Source organism: Pleurodeles waltl, chromosome 1_2 (genome assembly GCF_031143425.1).
Source record: "Pleurodeles waltl isolate 20211129_DDA chromosome 1_2, aPleWal1.hap1.20221129, whole genome shotgun sequence".
NCBI lineage: Eukaryota > Metazoa > Chordata > Amphibia > Caudata > Salamandridae > Pleurodeles > Pleurodeles waltl.
Window position 1 is genome coordinate 584,847,032 of NC_090437.1, and position 16,632 is coordinate 584,863,663.

The following is a 16,632-nucleotide window of genomic DNA, read 5'->3' on the forward strand; positions in this document are numbered from 1 at the left end:
AATTCCAATGTGAAGGTCCCTGACGGTGGTGGTGCAATATATTATTTGGTCTGAGCTTACAGAACCCAATAGGATGTAGATGGTTAGCTGTGATATTATACGTGACCACTCTACAATAATATAGGAGCAGTGCCAGTTTTTCAAGAAATGTGGGGAAAACTGATCCAGTTTAAACTTAGAGTTTGATGTAATATTGCTGTAAAGAAATACATTAACCCAGAGGAAGTCCTCTCAGAGGACGAAATGCATTGGCCAGGCTGTTTCTTTGATGTATTGAAGAATAAAACAGAAAATAGTTTTGAGACTTCATACCACAGTTCCAATGCTATTGTGATATTGGAAAAGAGTGCATTGATATTGGCACCATTGAACTATGTGTACTTTAAGAAGGAGAGAAGAAACAAATAGACCAAACTGTATAATACATGTTGTTGGAGTCTTAAGGCACTCCCTTTGTGTTTTTTTTCAGACAGCAATGCAGAGATGCAGAATATCAAATACAATTTGTGCTCCTTGTCTGGAGTGATGTATGACTCCATTCCATCTGCCCTGTCTATGGTCCTTTCACATCTGGGCAAAGTGCACCACCTCTAGCCACAGATAGGGAAGCTGTACCACAGGATGATCCTGCCCTCTCACCCCAGCCCCTGGACCCATGCCCCCCTCCTTGCTAGATGGGATGGTCACAGTCATCTGGACCAGCAGCAGAGGATGGCAAGACCAATGCCATCACCTCCAAGAGATGCCAAACCTAATTTCCTCCTTGTTTGCCTACTATTCACTCTGTGGACTGTTTCATGGCCACATTTACCTTTTCAGCGGACAGTAGTATTTTGGACATTGGACTTCAAGCTCCATTTGGCTCTACTATCTTTCCATCCACCATGATAGACTCTTCTTAGTTTATTTCATCATGGCAGTGACAACATTTGGGGCCACATGACCAGTATAAGACAATGTGGCAATATATGGCACAATGACATTCCTAATTCAGTGGTGTGCTAAAAAAACTCCTATCACCGATGATGAAGCACATCAATAGCTGCCACTGCAGTCCATAAATTGAAGATTTAACCGGTGTGAAGGGAGAACAGTATGTTAGAGCTTGACACACACATGTGGTTTGAGCAAATCAAGTGGTACATATTGCTTGATGGCACTATCACACAACAAACAGGTCAGACACAATCTTTAGACCTTCAATGCTATCAGAGTACAATTTGTCTTTGGAAAATATTTGACCATCCCAAGTGGGTGTCTGTCCCAGGATCAATACATGTACACTTTGTACTTCAAAACAGAAAAATATCACAGCAAATGTCATAATGTTGAAATGTCCAAATCAAAATGACATGGTGAAGAACCCTGAAATAAAATGACAGGGCAAAATTAATTTTACCACATGTTAAATTGAAATCAATTGACGAGTCATGAGAACACACATACTTAGCACAAGCAAAGTTCATCTATTTAAATGATCACATAACCCAATAGAGGGAAACTCTGATCCACTAACATCTTTGCTTTGAACTTTCCTGCACTGACCATTCCTAACAAATTACCACATCATACAGAAATGTACCCCAGTGCACATGTTGTATTGACCTTGGAGCTTAATATTTGTAAAGGGATAATTACCATCAAGTGAAGAAGTGGGCAATCACATCTTGAAAAAAGTCAACTCCTGCTCCTTCATCACTGTCATCTTCATAGGGCATTTCAACATCCTCACCTGGGGGCTCATCACGGTCTCCCTCCTCTGCAGTTATAGGGATGTATCTCCTCTGGGCGATGTTATGAAGAATGCAGCAGGCACCTAAACCTAGCCTTCAGGAGCCTTAAATCCCACCGGCTACCGTGTTCTTCCACGGACCTCATTGAAGTGGCTTCCCCTTGCTAGGTTACACTGTGCCTCCTATACGAAAGAAACACATAAACACATCAGTCATATATCAGGCACTCTGTGGTCCAAGATGTGACATCTGGTGGGTATATTGCTGTTCCATAATATTAATGATGTGTTGACACAGGGAAGAGGGCACACATACTTAAGATGTGCAAGTCTGGTAAGAAGACAACTTTCACAGGGATGGAATGGAAGTTTTTCCAATTGTGGTAGACCTGTTCTCTGTTGTGTGGTGGCACCAAGGAAATATGTGTGCCATCTAGTGCTCCAACCACATGTGGTATTCTTCCCAAAGCATAAAATTCTCCCTTCATGGTAGCCAAATCCTGTTGACGTGGGAATTGGATGTAACTGTTGATGTTTTTCCACAGGGAAGCAAGGACCTCTTGTAGCACACCACTGAATCTTGGCTTGGACATGTCCCCAGATACTGTCACAGTGTAATGAAAGGTGCCAGTGAATGTAAAATGCAGTACTGCCATGAGTTTTACTATTGGTGTCATGGATGTTGGACTCCTATTGTGAGGCAGGAGATGAGGCTTGCACTACCAACAGAAATCCAGGATGGTTACCTATTTAGACAATATTGCTTGATGACATCCTTTTCTGCCATGGTGGCAATGTCTTGAAAGGGCTGGAACACCTGAGGTTTCTGCCTTCTAGCCATGGCTGAGTTCAGACATTTGCATGTATGGAATAGAAAAGAGCAGCTGAAATGGTCACTACATACTTTTAATGTCAATACACATCGGAATTCTGGATAATAGTAGAAATGTGATTGAGTAATACACATACACATATTGACATCAAATATTTGGTCCACTAAGATTTTACAAAATACATATTTAGGATGTTTCAGTCATCATGTGCAAATAATACATTTACCACCTATTTTTTTATTTTTTCAATACCGTCAACTGAGGTATTACTTCCCCCACGGCACGATCATTGTCAAAGACAGTCACAGTTCACTTTTTATTATGTCAAGAAAAGTGTTGGTCGTATTTGGCATTTAAAAATGTACTAGCCTCCATTTTGAGTGCTGGTGATGCAAAAACATTTGTAAAATGTGCAGCTTCACATCCAAAAATGGTGGCTGCTTGACCTTGCCATCAGGACATTGGCTACCCAATGGCCGTCAGTAGAAGTTGACTGTGTAGTAGGTGGTAACCTCCGTGACAAGCCCTGCCATAGACTATCATGTGTGACTGCTACGCTTGAAAGCCAATGGTTGTGTCCTTCTCCATCACGTATCGCGTCGGCCGTGTACTTATAAATCTAAATATGAAAAAACACCCATGTGCCTCCTAAAATGGCAGCCATCAGGACCACCTCATTTTTTGCTGCTGTTACCTACTTCTGGGTCCCAGGATGCTGAGCAAAGCAGGTGACAGGGCCAATGCATTTTCCTCTGACGAGCTGGAGCTCCTTGCCAGAAAGGTTCTGTCCCTGTACAGCCAACTCTCTGGGGCCCCAGAGAAAAAGTTACATGTCTGATTGGTGAATGTGGGTGGTGTTGTGCTGAAAGTTAACAAAATGATGAAGCTGGGACAGATTTTTGGGACTAATGTCTGAAATGCCTGTGCATGACAATATTAAGTATACTGGCAGTAAAATCTGTATTGTGTGCCCATGTAACACTCACATCCTATTTCATCACACAAACTGCAGGCCACTGACTAACAGTGGTCAGTAGACAGTGTACCAGTAGTGTGTCTGAACTCATACAACTAACATTGAAATGATAGTGTTGTTGAGTAAAAAATGTAAAGGGGCTGGAGTTGTCTGTTGATGTATTGTCATGTGGGATTCCTACACATATTGTGTTTCAGTTTGCTCTGTATGGCTTAAACCTGTCATGGAGCCACATATAGGTAGACTTATTTTAAGTGTAGAAAGTTCAGATGACACTGGCTTACCATTATCCATCCCAGTCTGTTCCATTAGAAATCATACTTGTTCAAACAACCCACAAATCCCTGCTCTCATTGATACATAGTAGCCCTCTTTTCTTGCCCTCAGTCACTGTATGTGATACAAACTATGGCTTCTGAGTCTTGAAAGTTTAGGCAGGAAGTCAATGTAGGTGTGAGTATGTTTATGTGCAAGGATTGCATGGGTTCTTTGGCCTTCAGTAGCTCACAATGATTGTGAATGATCAGGCGTGGCTCTCACAACAGAATTGGTTGCATAGTTCTGGCCAATATTATTTTGTAGGTCTGATCAGGTAAAATGAAAAGCTAGCAAGTATTGAAGGTGCACATGAGATCACTGCACATCAGTATTTCCCTCTACTTATGACAGTTTTATGACAAAAAAAACTAATAACTGTTTTATAAATGTACTCATGATATGCAGTTTGATACTCTACTAGGAAGAAGATCTGCTGTGCTGATAGGACTTCTTCTTTGTTGGACTAATGCTTTGCTGAACTCTGCCTTTCTGTGCTAGTGCCTTGCTGGACTGCCCTGCTGCATGCTGTTCCCCTGCCTAGGTGAAAAGGACTGCCTCAGCATCACTTGATCCCAGAGTTTCTCCAAGGGCTTGCTGGTGTGCCTCCTGTTGCCTAAATCTCAGGGAAACAAAAGACTTAGAACCCTCCTGCACCAATTCATAGACCCATCTGCTTGTGAGTCTGTCCTGCCAAGTGGTGCAACCCCCGTCCTGAACCCTTGGAAGTGACATTTGGGGTTTGCTTTAGGGGAACCGTTGCATACTCTGCTGCAAGAGCAGAATCAATGCTTCATCGCGGTAGTGGGAGCTGGATCGGCGCATTGAGCTAGGAACTGCCACATCGTACTCTGAACCACCTCTCGGGAACCAACGTGTTACTGCCACTGCATGGAGAAAATCAACGCATCGCTCTACAGCATGGCGATACTTGACGCACCACATTTGGAACCACCACACTTCGGAAATGATGCTTCGGTCTCAGACCCCATGCATCACCAAAGTTGTGTGTGTCAGTTCAGTGCAACACATGAACTATGTGGGGATTACCAATGCATCTTGTAATGCAACAATGAGCAAACAACTCTTTAAGAGCAATTTGCTTCTAAGTGCTATACTTGTATTTAATATTTAAAAAACATATTTCAACTTCTATTGGATGGATTCTTTGTTGTGTCCATCTTGTTTTATTTATAAAATCATAATCTATCTTTCTAACTTAGTGTGAACTATTTATGTGGTGTTTTCATTGCATTATTGTTTAAGTAGTGTACAAATATTTTATACATTGCCTCTTAAATTAAGCCAGACTGCTCTGTGTCAAGCTACCAGAGGGTGAGCACACAATAGATTAAGATCCATTGTGACTTACACTGACTAGGATTGTGGTCACTACCTGGACAGGGTACATACTTGTGCCAACTAGAGAACCAATTTCATACAATATATTACATTTTAAGTTTTGCACATTTGTTATCACCATGTTACAAATGTAACTAGTTCTATTTTGTTTACTTATATGTATACTTTGTTAAGATGTTTTGCACAGTTTTGCAGCTTTTCCATAGAGGGTGTTCTAATGTGGAGCAGGTGCTTTCTGTTGGATGAAAAAAAAGTAAGTTTCATTTTAAATATTACTTTGTTGTTTGTAGAGGTTGAGGTTATTAGGTTTATGTTTGTGCATTATTTGGGTGAGTTTATCATTTGTTATTTATTTATGTATGCTTATATCTCTTTCCTGGTTTGTGATAGGTGTTATTTTCTGGCAGTTTATTGGTTTTCAAGTTGTAGTTTATTTCCTTTAGGAAGTCTACTTAAAAAAATAAAAGTTGGAGAGTGTGTTTATATGTATTTGCTATTTTAAAAATGTATGTTTGATAACAGTTACATTTTAGTTTGACTATCAGTATTGCTTACTTGGTTAGGTTGTGTTTGAGATGTATATATTTCTTCTTTAATGGTTTGTTGAGAGAATCCAGCAGAATTTCCTCATCTTACAGCGTTTGTCATTTTTGTAATATTTAATTGTTTAAATTAGTGTGCCTTTTATATTACTGATTAAATTGTTTGCTTGATTTTATTGGTTAAAGTTGTTTATAGTTTCATTGTATTGGTTAATATGCTATATTTTTTATTTTTTGATCAGTTGAGTCCTTCTATGGTAAATGCTAAATTAGGTTTTGTTTTTGATGCATGATATATAGTTTGATATTTTTAGACATACATGTTTTTATTATTATATACTTTTTTATTAATATTTAGGTTGGTGTTTTAGTGTTGGTAGTTACTGCTATTTTTTTGCTGGGGGTTATTGTTTATATTTTTGATATAACATTTTTTGGGGAAAATGGTCAATATTGTTTGATGTAAAATATTTTTATTTAATTTATATATCTGTATAGCACGTTTTGGGTTTATTTGAAGTAATTGTTTCATGTGAAAAGTGTTTTTATGCATTTATTAATGATTATTTAATTATTTTGATGATTACATTGTAGTTAATGTTGTGTGAATCATTTTTTGCCATATTATATGTGTATTTAATTTTAATTTTTATGTTTTCTGATATTTTTGTTTTCGAAATATGTAAAAATCAATATTTTTAGCTATAATTTTTGTGTTCTCGATATTTGTTGTTTTCATAGTTAAATATAGAAAGATAATATTTTAGTTATCAATATTTACTTTCCAATAATTTAGTGTTTCAATATTTTATCCATCAATATTAAGTCAGTGATCACCCACCAAGAAGCAAATAACTTCCTTTCAAAGACTGAAAATGATCTTTCAGCACATCTCAGAGCAAGAGAGGCATAATCCAAAGTGTTTTGCACACTATCACTGACTTGCGTCAAAACTGTCCCGCAAACCAACCTTGGGTCAAAGGTTTTAAGAACTCTTAAACCCACTAATTGTGATTTGATTTACTCAAAAGCTCCCTGACACTGGTTGTCCTTGTGAAAACAGCATCTATACTCAACAAATTGCACGTGATGTATAGCCAGAAATGAACCGAGAATAATGCTCACATAATCCTATAAACTATTTAAGCCTAGTATTATCAAAGGGTGCAAATGCATTATGGCTTTAATTAATCCTGGTCTCAGCTCCACTGTATTTTCAGAGACAATGCCCCTCATTACGAGTTTGGCAGTCCGAGGACAGCCACAGTGGAGGTGGCGGGTGCACCGCAGCAGGCCCGGTGGAGAAGACCATGATGGTTTTTTCAACGGGACACAGCCAATACACTGCCAGTGCCACCAGTGCGGATGGACCGCCGTGGCATGGCAGGTATCTCCAGTCTGGCGGGGATCATGTTACTGCAAGCACATGATGAGGTTGCACACCGCCAGAAATTCCTGTACAGTAAGACCGCCACCAAAATCCTGACGGAAACGAAGCATATAAGAAGGAACACTCACCGTCAGGAACACAGAAACGTTGGGAGCTGCCATGGAACCAGAACTTTCCACTGCTTCTGATCGCCTGGCATCTTCAGAACCAGCATCGGCGATGACAAAGAGGACAACAACTGTAAGTACATACACCTAGCACACACTGGAGGGAAAGGGGTTAGTACACACGTACACAGAACACACACAGATGGGACAGCTAGCGACCAACACACACACATGCACCCACACCCCCACTCACACAAACACACACCAATACACATACCCGTACACACACACACACACCACACACACGCACATGTACCAGACACATACAACACAGCACATACATATCTGACACATGCCATCATGCACACACAACCCCGCCACAGGACAACACCCATATGCACAACACCACAGTGTCACACATCACCACAAACGCAACTGTACAAATGCATTGCCAACCCATGACACAGCACACCTACACATGACAACACCTACATACAACAACAAACAAAGATATCCCACAACACCAGCACACACCTGTTGGAAATGGCCTTTCTGCAGGGTTATCCCCAGACTTTTTGCCTTCCTCCCTCTCTTTTTCTGACCTCATGTTTGCTGGCTTTAGGACTCTGCACACTTTACCACTGCTAATCAGTGCTAAAGTGTATATGCTCTCTCATTTAAAACATGGTGACATTGGCTCATACCCAATCGGACTAGTTAATTTACTTATAAGTCCCTAGTAGAGTGCACTATATGTGCCCAGGGCCTGTAAATTAAATGCTACTAGTGGGCCTGCAGCACTGGTTGTGCCACCCACTTAAGTAGCTCCTTAACCTTGTCCCAGGCATGCCCTTGCAAGGCCTGTGTGTGCAGTTTCACTGCCAATTCGACTTGCCATTTAAAAGTACTTGCCAAGCCTAAAGCTTTTTCTACATATAAGACACCCCTGAGGTATGCCCTAGGTAACCCATAGGGCAGGGTGCTGTGTAGGCAAAAGGCAGGACATGTACCTGTGTAGTTTACATGTCCTGGTAGTGTAAACCTCCTAAATTTGCTTTTACACTGCTGTGAGGCCTGCTCCCTTCATAGGCTAACATTGGGGCTGCCCTCATGCATTGTTTGAGTGGTAGCTGCTGATCTGAAAGGAGTAGGAAGGTCATATTTAGTATGGCCAGAATGATGATACAAAATCCTGCTGACTGGTGAAGTTGGATTTAATATTAGTATTTTGGAAATGCCACTTTTAGAAAGTGAGCATTTCTCTGCACTTAAATCCTTCTGTGCCTTTCAATCCCCGTCTGGCTAGGTTTAGTTGACAGCTCACTTTTGCATTCACTCAGACACATCCCAAACACAGGATACTCAGCCTCACTTGCATACATATGCATTTTGAATGGGTCTTCCTGGGCTGGGAGGGTGGAGAGTTTTACACTTACATGTCAAAGGACAGTAGCTTGCCCTCACACAAAGGACTGCCACACCCCCTACTGGGACCCTGGCAGACAGGATGGAACTGAAAGGGGACCTTGTGCACTTCTAAGCCACTCTTTGAAGTCTCTCCCACTTCAAAGGTACATTTAGGTATTTAAGCGGGGTCTCCGACCCCACCAATTAGGCACTTCTTGGGGTAGACACTCTACTTCACATACACTTCCTGGAGAAGAAACTTGTAACCAGAACCTGCATCCTGCCAAGAAGAACTGCCTGGCAGCCCAAAGGACTCATGTGACTCCTTTCTGTGAAGAACTGCTGCCTTGTTGTTGCCATGCTGCCTTGCTGTTCTCTGGCTGAGGTGAAGAAGTGCTCTCCCAGGGCTTGGATAGAGCTTGCCTCCTGTTCCCTGAAGACTCAGACCCAAAAAGACTTCATCTCTTCTAGAAGGACTCCTTGTGTGGCAAAATTCGATGCACAGCCTGCCAGAAACGACGCACAGCCTGCCTAGCGGTGAGAAAATCGCTGGATGCCCAACCGGGACGACGTAGCCAGACTTCGCAAGGAGAAGATCGACGCAGCACCTGCGTTGCAACTGGAACTTTGACGCATGGCCTACCGGATCGACGCACAGCCAACCGAGGACAACGCAGCCCAACTTCCAGAGAGGATCGACGCAGCGCCTGCCGTGCAGGAGAAACTTTCATGCAACGTCCACTAGATCAACGCAGCGCATGTGACTTCGCTATGCAAGATCAGGATCCCACGCACAGACCACGGGATGCCAGAAACCCCCTGCAAATTGAAGAGGAACCAAGTCAGCGCACCAGAAATCGGCGCAAAGCCTTCCCCTGCATGGAAAATAATGACGCAAGTCAGTGTGCGAAGGGGTGAAACCGGCGCACACCTCCCCGTTTTCCACACATCGCCTCCTCTGCGGTCCCTTGCTGAGATTTTGAACACGAACCAGGTACTTTGTGCTTGCAAGAGACCTTTATTGTTTTTAAGAGACTTAAGACTCTTTATGTCACTTGTATAGTGATATCTCAACATCTACTTATTGCATTTTAATCGTTTCGACCTGCATCTTAACAGATAAATATTATATATTTTTCTAAACACTGTGTGGAGTATTTTTGTGGTGCTTTATGGTGTTTATGTATGATTTATTGTACAAATACTTTACACATCGCCTTCTAAGTTAAGCCTTACTGCTCAGTGCCAAGCTACCAGAGGGTTGGCACAGGATAATTTACATTGTGTGTGACTTACCCTGACTAGAGTGAGGGGGTAACCTGACTGCCAACCAAAGACCCCATTTCTAACATTGGTGATCAGCAGTGAGGATAGGACTTGTATTTGTGCAGTGACATACAGTAGCTAGGTTTTTCATTACCTAGCCACATTTGAAAGTCAACTTGATTTTTATCTCTTTTGCAAATTCGTTTTTTCCTGACAATTTTTGACTAAAATCCTCACTCAAAATGTTTCAGGCTGGGTCTCAAGCAGGAGATTTTGACTTAGCCCTGTTGGAGACATATACTGTCAAACAGCTGAAAGGATTCTGCATGGATATGGGAGTACCCACCCAAGGTACCTCCAGAAACGAGGAATTTCAAATGGCGCTGAGTGCCTAGGCAGAAGCCCATTCAGAGGAGGATGCTGAGGACGAGGGTCCAGAGGATGGCCTCTCAGAGGATTTTATGCCATTAGTGGAGAATGTCGCCACTGTGATTGTGCCCCTGCCAAACCAGGGAGCAGTGTCTCTGACCGTGGTCTGACTGCAGAGGAAAGGAGAGAGGAGAGAGAGTTTCAATTACAAATGGCAAGGTTAAAAATTGAGGCTCAACAGAAGGAAAGGAGGGCAGAGAGAGAAGCCAAACAGGCTGAAGCTGAGAGAGCAGCCAAGGAGGATGCAGCTGAAAGACCCTTGGCTGAGAAGAAACTTTTGTTGGCTCATGAACTGAGTCTCAAGGAGCTGGATCTTAACGCAAAGCAGTCTGAGTCCAGCAGTAATGGTGGCAGCATACATGCAGAACCTGCTGGAGAAAGAAAGGTTTGTATTCCTAAAAATATTGTGCCCAGTTATGTGGTGGGAGATGACATTGATAAGTGGCTGGCTGCGTACGAAGTTGCACTAAGGGCTCATGGGTTTCCTGTAGAGCAATGGGGGGCAGCCTTGTGGTGGTATGTACCAGCTGTGGGGAGGGACACACTTCTTACACTAGATCCTAGGGTTTAAAACATATATGCACCCATGAAGAATGCTTTACTTGCCAAGTTTGTGCTGACTCCTGAGAAATACCGTCAGAGGTTCAGGGACAGAACCAAACTCTCCACACAAACTTGAGTAGATTGTTTTGATTTCTCTGGTAAGGCACTGAATTGATGCGTGTGGGGCAGCAAAGTAGATGATTACACAGGGTTATTTAATTTAAATCTGAGAGAGCATATGCTCGGTCTTTGTTCTACAGAGTTGCACCAGCACTTGGTTGACAGTAAGCTGACTGATCCCAGGAAGCTTGCTGAGGAGGCAGACCTCTGGACTAGTACCAGAGTGTCCAAACAGGTATCTGGGAGTGACCCCAAGAAGGGTGGTTCCGGTTCCTCCCAACAGAGTGCGGGGAAGGTTAGAGATGACCCAGACGAGTCCCAGAGTAAGGGGGGAGGAAAGGGTTTCCATGCCCCATCTGAGAAACAGGGTGGTGGTTCTGGTGGGCAGTGGCCCAAAGCATCCCATTCCCAACCCTGCTGCTTTGAGTGTTCTCAGCTAGGACACAGGAATGAGGACTCTGTCTGTCCAAAGAAATCACCCTCTGGTGGGACCTCTAAAGAGGTGGCCAATGTGGCCTTATTGGAAAATATCCCTGGGGCAGGTCGTAGACCATGCCTTCATCTCCTTTAGTTGGGAGGTGGACTCAGAGGGTAAACTGATGATCCCTGAGGGTGGGAGTCATCACTTCCACCAGGTGGGAGTGAATGGGGGCCCAGTCACCGCTCTGAGAGACACAGGGGCTAGTCTTACCATGCTGATGCAGAGAATAGTGTCACCAGAGCAGTACACAGGGCAGGTGTGTAGAGTGACTCCAGCATTGGGAAGGATTTCTCCTGCCCCATGGCCCTGGTGTCCTTAGAGTGAGGTGGGGAGGTGACCCAGAGACGGGTCATAGTTAGTCCCCAGCTGCCCATTGACTGCATTCTGGGGAATGAGTTACCCCTAGTGTCAGGAGAACTGAGAGGGTTAACCCCTAAGGGTGCCCTGACAGTTCAGCTGTCTGGCAGTACCACTCCCCAGAGGAGAGTATGTGAGCCCAGATGTGGAGGCAAGGTGAGGAAGGATTCACCCTTGTCCTCTGTTCAGCCTCAGGGTACAGACTCTGGGCTGAGCGACCAGTATTAGGGGCCCACACCTGAACTGGCAAGAATGGAGAAGGGGTACAAGACCCCTGGGGCTACTCCCCCCATTCTGGGATGCTTCAGGGGCCCATTGGGAGCTCCCTACCAGCCCCCCAGCTGAAGGAGAAGCTAATCCAAATACCCCACTCAGGGTCTCAACTTAGCAGTGGATGGTCTAGGGCCTAGCTCTTGACACTGACAGCTGTCAGTGGCATCTGTTGGTTTCTATCCTTGTGGACAGAGTTTTCCCTGGGTTGGGGACAAAAGTCAGACCCAAGGAATGGAATGAGCCACATCACTTTGTTGGCCATGGTGGTACTGTCTGTAAACTGGGATGCATCTGTGAGCAAGTTAAAGTTAGGAGCTTCACAGATGGGGTCCTCAGGTGATGAGAAGGGTTCCCCATGGGTCAGTTCAGTGGCCCCAGAGAGTATAGACAGTGGAGCTTCACTGAGTCAGAAAAGCGTAGAACTGGCAAGTGCCCCTGCAGTAGTGGGCCATTGTCCATGTTCTATCACTTTGAGCAGGGAAGTCCATCAGAGTGTTGATTAGTCTACCCTGGCTTTAGGCTGGAAGGGGCATATGTTGGAAATGGCCTTTCTGCAGGGTTATCCCCAGACGTTTTGCCTTCCTCCCTCTCTTCTTCTGACCTCATTTTGGCAGGCTTTAAAACTCTGTGCACTTTACCACTGCTAATCAGTGCTAAAGTGCATATCCTATCCCATGGTGACATTGGCTCATACCCAATTGGACTATTTAATGTACTTATAAGTCCCCGCCTGGCTAGGTTTAGTTGACAGCTCCCTTGTGCATTCTCTCAGACACACCCCAAACACAGGATACTCAGCATCCCTTCCATACATATGCATTTTGAAGGGGTCTTTCTGGGCAGGGAGGATGGAGGGCTTGACACTTACATGTCAAAGGACAGTAGCTTGCCCTCACACAAAAGGACTGCCACACCCCCTACTGGGACCCTGGCAGACAGGATGGAACTGAAAGGGGACCTTATGCACTTCTAAGCCACTCTTTGAAGTCTCCCCCACTTCAAAGGCACATTTGGGTATTTAAGCAGGGTCTCTGACCCTACCAATTTAGACACTTCTTGGGGTAGATACTCTACCACACAGACACTTCCTGGAGAAGAAACTTGTAACCAGAACCTGCATCCTGCCAAGAAGAACTGCCTGGCTGCCCAAATGACTCACCTGACTGCTTTCTGTGAAGGACTGCTGCCTTTCTCTTGCCTTGCTGCCCTGCTGTTCTCTGGCTGAGGTGAAGAAGCGCTCTCCAACAGCTTGTATAGAGTTTGCCTCCTGTTCCCTGAAGACTCAGGACCAAAAATACTTCATCTCTTCAAGAAAGACTTCTTGTGTGGTGAAATTCGACGCACAGCCTGCCAGAAATGACGCACAGCCTGCCCCGCGGTGAGAAATTCACCTCACACCGACCCGGGACGACGCAGTCCAACTTTCAGAGAGGAATCGAGGCAGCGGCTGTCGTGCAGAAAAAATATCCACGCAATGCCCACTGGATCGACGCAGTGCCTCTGACTTCGCTCCGCAAGCCCAGGATTCCACGCACAGACCCCAGGGTGCCAGAAACCCCCCGTAACCCAAAGAGGAACCAAGTCAGTGTCAGTGTGCCAGAAATCGATGCAAAGCCTTCCCCTGTGTACAAAATAACAGCGCAAGTCAGTGTGCGAAGGGGCGAAACCAACGCACACCTCCCCGTTTTCCACACATCGCCTCCTCTGCGGTCCCATGCGGAGATTTTGAAAGCAAACCAGGTACTTTGCGCTTGCAAGAGACCTTTATTGTTTTTAAGAGACATTTACTTGTTTCACAAAGACTTAAGACACTTTATATAACTTGTATAGTGATATCTCAACATCTCCTTATTGCATTTTAATCGTTTTTACCTGCATCTTATCATATAACTATTATATATTTTTCTAAACATTGTGTGGTGTATTTTTGTGGTGCTTTATGGAGTTAATGTATGATTTATGGCACACATCCTTTACACATTGCCTTCTAAGTTAAGCCTGACTGCTCAGTGCCAAGCTACCAGACAGTGGGCACAGGATAATTTGGACTGTGTGTGACCTACCCTGACTAGAGTGATGGTCCTTGCTTGGACAGGGGGTAACCTGACTGCCAACCATAGACCCCATTTCTAGCAACGCCAACAAAGCATCCCAAATTATGCACCATGCCCACACAACTCACTATGCAAGAAAACCTTGTCAACACCACACACATAGACTGACACACAACAAACACACAATGGCACACAACACCACAACACGTAAAGTACAATCCACAACATATCCACACACATGCCTAAAATCACACAATCATCACATCATCACAAAACACATCAATTGTACCTGGGTCAATGTCTGACCCACACACACACATGCATGTCAGCCACCACAGCTCGCACAACCAACACTCCCAACACACACAAACCAATTGACAGAAATATGTCACCATTGACTCCTACATAACGTTGGGCAAGATATATTAAAATATTGTCATCAAAATGTAAATGCATATAAACAATAAGACCATTGGCCAGTTCATGATTGACTGTGTGCAACGCACATATGGCACATATTATTGCCCCAACTTAACTCCTGACTGCAAGATATACCTCCACATGGCAGGCAACAATGGGGCAGGCAGTTTGGGCTTGGGAGGTGGGTCCTTGGTTTGGCTTTGGGGGGCCTTGGGTTTGGTTTAGGCTTTGACTTGGGAGGGGGTGGTTTGGGTTTGGGGGGTTGACTTCTTTGCATGGGAGGTGCATGGAAAACACAGGGGAGGCAGGAGTGAAGGCAAAAGTGGAAAGGCTGGACTTGGGCAGGGACACAGGGTGCTTTGGGGAGTCACAAGGTGGGAGAGGGATGGGGACTGGGTAAATTAAATAAGGAAATGTTTTTTAGATAACAAGGGTGGTCATGGGAAAAGCATTTGCGAGTGGCAGGAGTGGTTATCAGATGTGTTATTGGGTGTGGTTTGGGTGCAGGTGCGTGCATTGAATGCTTGTGTGTTCTGGGTGTATGTTGGGTGGGTAAGTGCAGGCGTTTAGGTGTCTTAGAAGGAGGGACAGAGAAGGTGCTAGGAATGGCCATGTTGGATGGGTAACTGTGTTGGGGTGGTTGCTGCAGGGATGGTATATGTGCTACATGTGGGGGTGTCGGTGGTTGTGGTGAGTGCGTATATGGTGACTGGGTTGGATGTCTGCTGGTCAGCTACTGTGGTGTCTGTGGGTATGATGGGAGTAGTGGCTGAATCAGGGAGTGTTGATGTACTGTCAGCAGGTGTGAGTGGTGTAGTGGCTGTGCTGGAGGAGTGGAGGGGTAGTCCGTGTAGGGAGTGGGTGTTGCCATGTATGCAGATATGTGTTGTCTGGATGCATACCGGTGGTGGGGTTTGTGTTGCTTGTGTTTGTCATGTGTACATGGGGGGACGGTATACATAGGGAGACTGACTGCCTTCAGGGAGGAGGCCAGAGACAGAAAGGATCTCTGCAGGCCAGCCAGAGCACTCTGAATGCCTTCCAAGAATGCATTGCTCTGTTGCACCTGAACTACCAGTCCCTGGATGGCATTCACAATGGTGGTCTGACCCACTGAAATGGACCTTAGGAGGTCAATAGCCTCCTCACTGAGGGCAAAAGAGGTGACTGAGGGAGGGGCAGAGGTGTCTGCGGTGAGAAAGATGCCCACCCTTTTGGGTGAGTGGGCATGGGCAACTGGGTGGGGAGCTACTGGGAGGGCAGTGGTAATAAGGGGGTAGCGGACACAGATGGTGCAAGAGTGGCCCCCGATAGGTCCGCCACCATCAGAGAGTGTCCACTGGAGGAAGAATCTGATGATGATGTTGAAGAACAGATCTCCCCCGTGGCACTCCCCTCACCCTCCATCCCACTGGGTCCCTCAGCCTTGCTGGATCCAGCCTCCTATTTCCTGTGGGCTGCTACATCCCACTTGCCTGTGTCTCTTCTCCTTCGTCAGATGATGCTGATGCACACAAAGGGGGAGAAAGAGAAGGGGGAGTGGAAAAGAGAGGTAGGGAAATGGTCAAAACCTAATTCTAATTGACAAATATGAACATGTACATATCACATTTTACATCTCATGTCAGGGAATGCCATTGCCAATGCACTCCAAGTCTGCCAATACCTATTGCATATGCAAAGCTGTAAGTCTTAGTTTTCTTAGTTTACATCATATGTTCACACAGCTATGAATATGGACATGTGGAGGCTGTGACTTTGCTGTACTATTAGGATTTGCCTGGAGCATATGACATTTCACATGGAGTCCTTAATTTGTCACATCAGTGAGGTCCTGAGGCTATAATCTTAACTAGTACCACTTCATTTTAGTAAGGCCTAGTTCACACACTTACATCTAAATGAGTTGCACCTGATGTACCATCAGCCCTCATCTAAGAGCCTTTAGGACTATCCCATTGTTGTGTCACCGCACATCCCTGAACTCTGACAGTGAAGCATGATTGCACAGTCAGCTTCTTATGG